The sequence below is a fragment of the Pristis pectinata genome, chromosome 22 (assembly GCF_009764475.1).
Source record: "Pristis pectinata isolate sPriPec2 chromosome 22, sPriPec2.1.pri, whole genome shotgun sequence".
Classification (NCBI taxonomy): Eukaryota; Metazoa; Chordata; class Chondrichthyes; order Rhinopristiformes; family Pristidae; genus Pristis; species Pristis pectinata.
Genome location: NC_067426.1, coordinates 22,438,693 through 22,451,482, shown reverse-complemented (window position 1 = coordinate 22,451,482; position 12,790 = coordinate 22,438,693).

Genomic DNA, 12,790 nt, shown 5'->3' with positions numbered 1-12,790 from the left:
AGAAATAAATTATAATGCTTATAAAATACCTACAGCCAGCAAAAGGACAATGGGTGGGATTTTGTGCCAAATGATGAGTTGCCCACACTCAACACTGACCTATTGCAAAGTCCATTCTTCCCTGGTGCAGGTCTCCTCACGAAAATTTCCCAGGTGAATCCTGAGCTGCAGAACAAGGCTTTGCCTTCTACACATAGATCTCATCATGAGGTGGGAAACCATAACCAGCACCATCTTAAAAAACGATAAAACTTTAATACCTGTCTAATTCATGCCTTTCAACTTAGCCAGCTGTCAAACCTGTCAAAGCTCCATGAATGTTGCTGACATTCAGAAACATTCAAAAACATTCCTAAAATATTGATAATAACTTTCAAACTACTTAAAAATAAATTCAAAATTATCTAAAAATTTAAAAAGAAAACTTAAAATACACTAAAATATCTCAAACCATTAGAGTTTTAAGATTCTTACACTTACCTTAATCTATCACTGATTCTTCCCCATTAAAATCAATGGGCAGTGAAATGTGAGAGAGAGAAATTAATATCAAGGAAGAGAAAGAGATAGTACTTCTCCAAGTCTAAGCTAGTGAAGATTCTACAAGCAGATTCTGCTGCTGGACTCCCTGAGGAGCCTGTTTTCACAGTACCGTCATACAATCCCCAGCAAACAGCTGCCAGAAACTCTGCATTCATGTACTCATGTATGGAAATCCCAAATTGCATGCTACTTATGTGGTTACGTGCAAACCCCTCAGTGTTTCCCCACAAGATTGTACCCAATCTAAATGGTTGTTGGATGCATTTGGGTATAAAGTAAATCTTCATAACTTGGCTGTAGCTTGTAATTCATTAGGGTTTTGAATCTCCTAAGAGAGTTTAACTTTCCATGGAAATTTATTCTCTAAGCTGAGTAAAAATCTACTTACAAAGTGATCACAAATTTGGCTGCAATCCCCTGCTTTGATCATGTGATTGATACACCTTTAATTTGGGCTACAACGGTGATGCTAATATACAATAATCTGAGCCCTTCAAAACAGCAGTAAATTTTTTGCATCCACTGCTTGCAACATTATAACCAAAGGTACAGGCAATTCAGCTGGAAAACGCACAACTTTAAGAAAGGATGAACAGGGATCTAAAGTGATATCAGCAACTTGGTTCTGAATCATTCCCTCTTGATTTTTTTCCACAAACCAACACTGACTTTTACATTAAACAAAAATATTTTATTTTGAAAGGTTACAAATGTTTGAATTCTGGGCAGCACGGTAGCATAGCAGTTAGCATGACGCTATTACAGCGCCAGCAATCGGGGTTCGATTCCCGTCGCTGTCTGTAAGGAGTTTGTACGTTCTCCCGTGTCTGCGTGGGTTTCCTCCGGGTGCTCCGGTTTCCTCCCACATTCCAAAGATGTACAGGTAGGTTAATTTGGGTTTAAAAAAAATGGGCGGCGTGGACTCGTTGGGCCGGAAGGGCCTGTTACCACATTGTAAATAAAAAAAAATTAAAAATTAAAAAATAAATTTCTTACCAGCATATTCTGTCCTGGGTACCACATAGAGAAACAGTGCTCTGAGGCTGACACAGTATTTAGTATTCAGATTGCAAAGTACATCATCCGTAAGGAGTGCTATAATAAGAAAATTATTCATAAAATCAACTGAAAGGTCAAGAAAGGTTAAAGAATTGTTTAGTAAGGTTAGGGAATTGTGATAGGAACCAGTTCCTTTCTAATTAGTGTAAAAATTGGTAATTTATTCATGCAGCACAGTATGGGTTTCTGCATGTCTCGAGGTCAGCTCCTGAATGAAGGTGCTGTTAAGTGGGTAAGAAGCCTACACAAGATCAATGGGCTGAATTTCAGGGTTGTAATGACAGCAAAGCCATTGTCATCAAAACACTGTGCAACTGAGAGCAAATGTGGGATTTCAGCGAATGTGTAATTTAATGGGGAAAATCTGACCAATGCTGTGGATGATTTAGGGGTCCTCCACTTGCTGCCTTCTCAAATGGAACCAGGAGAAATCTACGCAAGGTAAAATACCCTGGAAATGATACATTTTGTTGCCCAAGACCCAAGTGAATTTGTAAGATTGTACTAAGCCACAATTACTGCCCAGCCAACCCTCTGGCCTGTAATAAATAAATTTTATATATGTGAATTGTTATTCTCCTACATTAAAACTTGCATTGGGAGTACACAGAAATCCTGCTCAAGCAGTGGAAGGAACACACCTCCTCCCAAACTCCCGACCCACCAGCCATCTCCTGCCCCATCTGTGAAACGTCTGCAGTTTCCACATTGGCATAATTAGCCACCTCAGAACTCACAAAACCAGAGCAGAAGCAAATTACCCTTTATCTCAAGGGGTATTGGTTTATTATTGTCACGGGTACCAAGATACAGTGAAAAGCTTTTATTTTGCTTGCCATCCAGACAGATAGTGCCATATGTAATTACATTGAGGTAGTAAGAAGAAAACAGAATGCAGAATATAACGTTGCTGTTACAAAGAAACAGTACAGGTAGAGTGCACTTCAAGGGCCATGACAAGGTAGATTAAGAGATCAGGAGTTCACCTTTCAACGTATGAGAGGTCTGTTCAGGAATCTGGCAACAGTGGGATAGAAGCTGTTCTCGAGTCTGGTGGCTCATACTCTCAGACTTCTGTACCTTCTGCCTGCTGGGAGCGGGAGAAGAGTGAATGACCAGGGTGGGAGGGGTTCTTGATTATGTTAGCTACTTTCCTGAGGCAGAAGTCAGAAGATATATCCAAAAAAGTAGCGGTTTATTTACAAGGCAGAGCACTTAAAGCATTGATACATTGGGACTTTTAAGCTTTTGCTACTGCAGATTGACCTTCAGTGGCATTGTTACATCATTGAAAAATTAGACATACCACATGACTCTCCTGTCCAACAAGGTTGTTAGCATTAACACACACACAACAGCATGTCCATGTTTAAAAATACAGTTCCATGTTATAGTTGAATGATACCTGATGGGTAGTCAGCCAAAATATATTCCTGTGTTTAATAAAAAGAAGTATCTTTGTCAAAGAGGTGACAACAGCCAGTACATTTTCAGTGGAACAACTTAATATTTAAATGTTGTCATGTTATTTTCTACAGTGAAAACAAGCTATAACACCCAGCAAAGAAGCAAATATTTAACCATCATGTCCACTTGGCACTTATCTAAAGGAAAGATTAATTATGAGCAGAGAATATAATTGAATAGAAGCTAGAGGCGACCTGGAAACAAACAAGTGACAGGAAGGGTGCTGAATGGGTTTAACAATAAATTGAACTCAGGAAGACCAATTAAGTACCATCATCTCTAGTTCCAGCAAGATGACAGACTTCTTCCAATATGGCTTTGGTATAGTAGTGTTGAATAATAGCTGGTTAATAACCATGCAGTAGCTTGCACTTAATTGGACATAAGATTTTATGCTGATTAAAGTAAAATTCTATGATAGCATTGAGTTATTTTGTGAAGCTAATTGCCACTCATTTTGGAAATCATTGTCTTGATCTTAAATCAGATGTGTAACTCACTCCTCCTCTTACCTACTGTACTTCCTGATGTTCCTGATGCATGATGTTGGTGATAGGTTTGGCCCACAATGCAGACACCTTTGAGTAATAAATAGATGGAAAATCACTGGAACAAGCCTGACAAGCCTTAAAAATCACCCAAATGCTGCATTTAATTAAAATATAGCTTTTGAGTATTTATGGTCATTAACATGGGCTACGTGTATATCAGCACAAGAAAATTAAATAAGTTGTGCCAAGTAAATCACATCCATTTTTCAAATACTAAATGGTTGTCCAAGTCTTTAAAATGGCAGGCATGCCCATTAAGGTATAGATGTTACGGTAGTGTAGTGGTTAGCGTAACGCTATTACAGTGCCAGCAACCCAGGTTCAATTCCAGCTGCTATCTGTAAGGAGTTTGTATGTTCTCCCTGTGTCTGGGTGCTCCAGTTTCCTCCCACATTCCAGAGACGTACAGGTTAGGAGCTGTGGGCATGCTATGTTGGTGCCGGAAGAGTGGCAACACTTGCGGGCTGCCCCAGCACATTCTCAGTAATGCAAAAAGGTGCATTTTACTGTGTGTTTCGATGTACATGTGACTGATAAATATCATCATCATCATGTTACCCCACCTCCCATCTCCTCCTTTCATCATGATCCCAACATCCAGTCTTCACCACCATCCCCCCAACCCCAATGATCTTGTATCAGATATGTTACCACCACACACCTGAGAACTGACCTCCACCTCCTCCCACAATTGCTCGAGCCAATTTCACCCTCATTCCAGGCTGCCTTCCCTTTTCCATTAGAACCCAGCCCAGAGCTACTGCTGGAGTTTCAATGGTTAATGAGTACCTCAGTTGAGCAACGTAAGTATCTTTGCCTCATTCTTCCAGTACGGGAATTAACTTTCATGCCCATGCGGTCTGCCGAGGCAGTACTAACAAACTACAATCCTTTACACTTTGTTATCCAATGCCAGCATAAGACAAAAGCAGTACTCACCCCCAGCTTTGACAACAACCTCACTCAGGAGCCTGAACATGTACCGATTTATAATTTCCATTTGTCATTTCAGCCATCCCATGTCAGTGTTCATTTCTGGGTTAATTAATGGCAGATTTGTAATGCGAACCTAAACTCATTTGGGATTGGTTTGTTTTAGAATTGGTCAATGTACTTCCAGCAAGAGTCTAACCACCGATGCGCCACCATTACCAAATGCACTACCATCATCATCCAAGGGGGTCACCGTCATTGACCAAACACCAGGCTACTGGAGAATCACATGAAATGCTGGAGGGACTCAGCAGGTCAGGCAGCATCTATGGAGGGAAATGAACAGTCGACATTACAGACCGAGACCCTTCATCAGAACTTCATCTACTGGAGAATCAGAGGCAGGGTATCCTGCACTGAATGGCTCACGTTCTGATACCCAGAAGAATTACAGAGGCATGGAACACAGAGTCATACACCATGGAAACAGACTCTTTCAACAACTGAGTCTGCACCTACCATCAAGCACCATTTACACTAATCCTATGCTAATACCATTTTATTCTTCCCACATTCTCATCAAATCCCCCCAGTCCTACCACTTAACTACACACTAGAGACTATTTACAGTGCCCAATTAACCTACCAACCCACAGTTCTTTGGGTTGTGAAAGGAAACCAGAACACCCAGAGGAAATCTATACAATCACAGGGAGAACATGTAAACTCCACATAGTCAGCGCAAGAAGTCAGGATTAAACCTGGGTCCCTGGAGGGACAAGGCAGCATCTCTAAGTAACCCCTTGGTTGAAAATATGTCAACAATCTAACAGGCGCAAATCAGGAATGCGATAAAATACTCCCTACTTGTCTGGGTGCATTAAATTTCCATAACATTCAAAAGTTCACAGCACCCACAACAAGGCATCCCACTGGATAGGGACTCTAATCAGCACCCTGAAGATTCAGTTCCTCCACCAAAGGACAAAGGCAGGAGCCATGTGGTAACATCACCTCTGACAAATTCCTACCCGAGGCACACACCATCGCATTTGGAAATACGCCACGATTCCTGCATTGTCACTGGGTCAAAATCATGGAGATCTAACAGCAGGATGGGAAAGATTCCACCACACAGACTGTCGAGTTCAAGGAGGAAGCTCATTAATTACTAGCCTTGACAGTGATAGCTACCTTCAATGACAGAACAAGAGTAGAACCCTTAAATTTGGCAGAAACAGAATATTTACCATATGACAATCTGGGATGGATTCAAGTCTACTTCCTAGCAGTGATTGGATAATAGCTTCTCTAATTTATCCTTCATTGTACACTCCAGAGTAAATATTGGCTCTGTCCTGTAATCTACAATGATGATCACGGTCCACATTACATTTCTCCCCAGTTTCCAGGCACGTCAGTTTCATGAGTTGCTGTGAACTGAAATGTGCTCCTAAAAATAAGTGGTAGAAACAGATTCAATAGCAACATTCAAAAGTAACTGGATATTGTCTTCAAAAGGAAAACAGTTAGTGGATTATGGGAAAAGAGCAGGAGAGAGGAATCAATTGGGTAACTCGTACAAAGAATTATCACAGGCATGAAGTTCAGAGTTGGAATGGGGAGGGAAGGTGAGCAGATGGAGCAACAGGGATTGTTGGTTTACCAGCAAAGAAAAGGTGGAATTAGCAGATATGTCTGAATAGATGCTCTTGAGCCTGCTAACAAGATTTTCAGAGGCTCCACCCAGCTTTTGATAAAGGTGAAGGAGGAATGAACATTAGAAGCGGGTTAAAACCAGTTTCAGTCTTATGATTTCACCCTGCCCTCAGAACAAGAATCCATCAATTCAAATCCTTAGTCTCCCTAAATCCATCCTATAGTGCCAGTGAAGTCAGGTCAACAGATCCTCTAAGCATAAAAATATGAACCAACTCTTTGAGGTTCTGCCAGTTCTTCATGTCATTTATTCTGCTGAAGTCCAGGACCATCTTACAGTGCTTTCAAAACCCAGAACCATTCTCCAGTGCTATTTACGTTTAATGCCAAGGGAGACCACAGCATCTACTATCTGCTGTCATGTTATCATAATTAGCTGCATCTCCCTTAATCCATTTCACATCCATTCAGAACCCCTAAATTGCGTAACAATTTTAAAAAATCATTGTTTGCAGATAAGTATGCATGTGTCATATAATAGTTAACATCTGGAAATTATTTTAGGACTCTTAATAATTTTTGGTGTGCAAATATTTATTATTTGTTTGGTGGCACTGTCTTACGGTTAATGATGTTATCTAGACCTTTCAAAGGTGCATTGAAGATTTGTGAGTCACTCCCAGGTTTCTGCTTTTCTCTGATAGCTTGCACCTAGGGGACCGGTATGTTATTTTACAAGTGTAAGTTGCAGTCCCATCAAACTAACACTTTAATTGTCACACTGAGTTAATTATTCAATAGTAATTTGAGATGACTATTTAAATTATCATTCCTTTTTTTCAGTTATTTTGAGCGTTGGTCACACTCACATTTGGTTTATTTATTCTTTGCTTTTTTATCAGCATCATTGAGCTGCAAGCAGAAGATCTTTTATTCATCAGAGCACAATATAAAACAGTGGCTTCTGCGTAAAGTTGCTTTCTTATTGGAATCCTTTATTGAGTAACACAGGCCTTGGCTTCCAGCTGCTGAGGCAAAATGAGCATTATCTCATTGTAATAATGCAATTCTGTCACCTTCTTATTATCAGCATGATAAAAGATGAAATATTCACAGATGCTGCCCTTCTAACCTGATCACAGCTTGATATTGCAGGCTGAAAATGAGTTTTATAAGCTTTAATATACTCCTCTGCTGAGTGACCTCTGAAATTAAACATTATTACAGAGCGGATATTTAAAAAGCAGGGCTCAAATTACATCAAAATGAAAATATTAAGGAATATTAAGAATATATTGAGTGGTGTTCATTGCTTTTGGAAGAGTATGTGGTATATTACTGGTGGTGCCACAGACATCACAAATAAACAGCATTGCAAATAACCCACATGGAAATTCCTATATATAATTATGCCACATTAATCCATTGGGATGAATATTTTTTGCCTATTTAGAGAAATCAATAGCTATAAACAAACTTTCAAAGAAATATACTGAACAAAATCAAAGGTTCATTTTGTTAAAGAATGCCTTTATAAGCTCGGCAAAGTTTATATATGCATGAGCTGGGAGTAGCAGAATATGTATTTTAACAGTCATGACTCCAGGTTGAGTTTACAATTACAGTGGATGGCATAGCCTTATTTTGTACATATGGTTTTTGAAATTTGGATCAGAGAAGTTTATTTTCATTATTTAAAAACCCAATAGTGGATTTTTTTTACACACACCTTTTGAAAAATAATAACCTACAATTTATTCTCAAACCCTCCGTGTGTTTATAACAAAATCATCTCACACAATGTTTATAGTGGCATCAAATCATTCAGAGTAAATGGGAAACAGAGCAATTAGAGATGAGTGGTCTGAGCTGATTCCATAGTATTGCAGAGTAACTGCTAATTTATATCTTTAGTTATTTAATGAATTTTATAACATGAAAAGTCATGTCTCGAAAATAACACCGATTGAACAGTTTAAGTAAATTGGAAGGTGCACAGTGCTAATTGTATGTGACTAACACATGGGCTAAATTCCATTTTATAATTGGTGTTTATTATGGACATCTTCAATAAATTTTAATACATACTAATGCAGAAAAGCATGCAGCCTCCCAAACATGTCAAAACTCTGCCCACCAGCTTTTGTTTAAATAATTTAGTAGCAATCCTTCATTTCGTTAAAAATTTCCTATATAAAGTTTATGCAGAACTATTCTTTAACTATTTCATTAAATTACTAATAGAACATTCTTTTTAAATTGCAATTTTTATAGAAAGCAACACAAAATAAAAGTCTGAATCTACAATTAAGCAGATCATAAAAACTGTTACTATTGATTTCCATTTTATAGACACCACAGTTACTTTAGATGTATATTCTCTAATCATTTCAATAAAAAGGGAAAATATTTTCTGTTTGGTCCCTTGATTTTGATACTGGATCATGGCTTATCTGACCAGTTACCTGTTTTTGTTTCTTGTCACTTGGAAAGCTTATCCAACAAAAATCTATCAATCTCAGCCTCAAAACAATCAATTGACACAACTGCACGATTGACACAATTGGGCGATTGAGTTCCAAGTTTCTATTTATCTTTATATGATAAAGTGCTTCCCGATCTCACTCCTGAATTACCTAGCTGTAATTTTAAAATTATGACCCCTTTATTGTGAATAGTCACACCCAAACAATTAGATTTTCTGTACCCAACTTCTGGAATTTGTTTATCTGTGTTGATTGCCATCATATGCAAGTTCTGTAGCTATATTTTCCTTCAAGAATTAACTGCAAAATGCATCTGCAGTACAGTACTGCTATAATTGTTTCACAGCTTTTTTGCCAGTGATGGTGCCCTCTTAACAAAATTGCCTTCTATGTATTAATATAATAAATTAAAGAATTCCCATCGGTAATAGCAACCGACTATTTTCTAAAAGCAAAACAAAATTTTGAAATCTAACTGGGACAGGTAAAGGAAGGTTAACAGAACCAGTGCAATTTACTGTGCAAAATGTGAAGTGTTTTAGTGTAATTTTATGACCGATTATTGAGCCATTTAGAGTCTATACCATTGATTTGTTTGTTCTCCATTTGACAGGCTTCAATATTACTTCTTCATTAGTGTGATCTGGAGAAAGACACCTGGGGGTAAACTATTCCATTCTGCCTCTAAAGTGTTGTATGTATTGATATTGGGTTGGCAATTCTTAAGTTCCCAAAAAAAAATATTTTGTTTCTTCTAATATTTCAGTTGCTCCTCAATGCAAGGGTCAGCTCTTGAATTCCGCATTGGTCTGCTTTGGCGTATAATTTGACCAGAAATAAATCATGTTTAGTTTTAATAGTCCTGTGCTCAGGTCAATTTTCATAGTGCTGGAAATGCTCAGCAGGTCATAGAGTCATAGGGTAATACAGCACGGAAACAGGCCCTTTGGTCCAACTCATCCATGCCGACCAAGATGCCCATCTAAGCTGGTCCCATTTGCGCACATTTGGTACATATCCCTCTAAACCTTTCCTATCCATGTACTTGTCCAAGTATCTTTTAAATATTGTTATTGTACCTGTCTTAACCACTTTCTCCAGCAGCTCGTTCAGAACAGCACCTATGGAGAGGAAGATGGTGTTAATGCTCCAGGTCAAGAACGCCATCAATATTAACCCTGTTCTTTCTCAACAGATGCTGCCTGATCTGCTAAATACTTCCTGCATTTTCTGTTTTTATTTCAGATTTACAGCTTCTTTTTAATTTCTCAAGTTAATTCTAGAACATTATGACGATTTTGAAATATGAATATCTATAGCATTGCAGAGAGGAGGGGAGAAGCGATGGTGGAGGTGGAGACTATTAACAAGAATTCTAAAATCACAAATAATTAACCTACATAATGTTAGTGAAGGTCACCAGATCAAACCACTTACATGGACAATGCCTTCATTGTAGTGTGTGCACAAACATGACACCAAATGATCCCGGATCAACCTGGGCAGTAGATGACCATTATCCCTCTACAATGACAAGATTGAGCCAAATTTGGGGGGAGATGCTAAAAATGCAACCTGACTTCTCAGCATTCCACTTCCTGATTTGCGGTTTCTTACTGCATCCATTCAGGTTGCTCTCATGATGTATCTCAGGAGTTGTCCTGCAGTTCCAAAGATTTTTTACCATTTCCTCCACCAACTCCTGTTTCCCAGATTCCAACTGTTGTTCTGATCTTCCTGCAGCTGGTTTCATCTTTTCAGCATTAAATGGCCTATGTATACCTTTCTGGACTTGCTGCAATTAGATAGCACATTCTTATGTTTCATGCAGTGAATTTTGGGGGCACTCTAAGCAAGGAAAAGGAATCTTGTATTGAAACACACTATCAGGTCTTCATTAAGCCATTCTTCCTGTTAGTTATCTGTGGCTCACTTGGTAGCCCCCTTAACCTCTGAGTGAGAAGATCGTGGGCTCCAGTTCAAACCCAGACACATAAGCGACCACCATGTTGTTGGAGGTGCCAGATTTTAACTGAGACTTTAAATCAAGGTTCTATTTGCTTTCTTGGACATACTTAAAAATCTAATGCCACCATTTTGAAGAAAGACAGAGAAATTATCCCAGTCATGCTGAACACTATTTATCCCTCAGTTAACATCATTTAAACATGGTGTTTCAGAAGGGAACCAGTGGCATTCAGTTGCTCATGGGCAAGTATGTCCTGGTCTTATGTTGATCTGCCAGAGGTCCAGGACGATCTGAGTGATAGATGTCAGCACACCTCTCACCCTGCTCCATTGCCCACATGAAGCCCAACGTACCGATGTACTGGGATTTTTGAATATATTGCTAGGGAAACCCTCCCACGACCAGAAGGTAATCAGAACCTTATACAAGATCAGAATCCTCATTCATTTGAATAAGAATTCCAAACTGGAGTGTAGGAAAAAAGGGAAGTTTAGTTACTTTAACTTACTTTTAATATTTTAAATTAGTGTTTTAATGTTTTAATAATTGTTTTTACTTTTTAAAATATTAGTTTTATGTTTTTAATTACAGAAGGCAATGCTAGTACTTTATATGTGTCTAAGTATCAAAAGCATTAAATAACTGCTGTAAAACCTTACAGGATTTGCCAGCCAGTGAAGCCCCAGCCTTTTCCCCTGTCAAACTCTGTCAGGGCATTTCAAGGAATGGCACCTCAACAGCTAGCCATCTGAATTCTACTCACAAATGAGGCCTTGCTAATCTCACTGTACAGCTCCCAGATCAGGAGGTCAAGCACATTGAGTTCCATGATTCCATTCAAGTTTAGTACAGGTGTGGGGACCAAGCAGGGGCTGAGTCCAGGCTGTGGGCCTATCAGGGATTGATTGGGTCCATGACCTGGCCATCACTGCATTGCTGCTCTGAAAGCTTGCTGTGCACAACTTGGTTGGTAATCTTCATTCATTTTGACAGTGATGAAACTTCAAAAATATTTTATTAGCTCTGGAGCAATTTGGGATGTCCTGAAGCCATGAAAGGAGCAATATAAATGTAAGTCATTCTTTATAATGTAACAGGTACATACTGTACCCAAAGATGCCACAATGGCTAGGACCACCTAGGTAAAAGGAAAGCTCTTCACATAATGTTACCAAGTACAGGATTCTAAATGGAAAGAGATCCTGTTGATAATCCCCTGTTGCCTGCAGTCAAGGAGAAAGAGTGATCGTTTCTGTAAGATCTGATGGGATCCATAGAACAAAGTTTCGTATGTTCAGGAAAGGCGGCTCCTTGTTACACAAACTCCTTTCAATGTCTCGCCCTTTAAGAAAATTACTCCGCCTTTCCAGTTTTTAAGGCAGATGGCGCAATCTTTTTCTGCATTATAGTGCTTGCTCATTCATTTATCTTATCCAGATCCACTTGAAGCCTCTCAGCATCCTGCTCACAATCTATTCTGCCATCCGGTTCCGTATCAAATGCAAACTTGGATATATAACACTTGATCCACTCTTCCAAATCATTGCTGCAGATTGTGAGCTAGTCAGTGCCTCCCAACCCTAAAATAGCCTAATTATTCCTACTCATTGTTTTCTGTCAGCTATTCAAACCTCAATGAACACTAGTACACTATCCCATTTTCAATTTGTTCTAATTTTATTTAATAACTTTGTTCAATAGTGTGAGGTGTTACATTTGATCTCCCAAAATGCAAGGGGAAAGCATATGGTTAATGGAGGTACCCTCAGCAGTATTGATGTGCAGAGGGATCTTGGGGTTCAAGTCCATAGATCCCTAAAGCAGCAACACAAGTGGACAGGCTGATAAAAAAGGCACATGACATGCTTGCCTTCATCAGTCAGGGCATTGAGTATTAAAGTTGGCAAGTCACGTTGCAGCTGTATAAAACTTAAGTTAGCTCATATTTGGAGTATTGCATGCGGTTCAGGTCACACTATGGGATGTGGAAGCTTTGGAGAGGGTACAGAAGATGTTCACAAGGATGTTGCCTGGATTGGAGTGTATTAGCTACAAGGAGAGGTTGACAAACTTGGATTGTTTTCTCTGGAGTGTCAAAGGCTCAAGGAAGACCTGATGGAAGT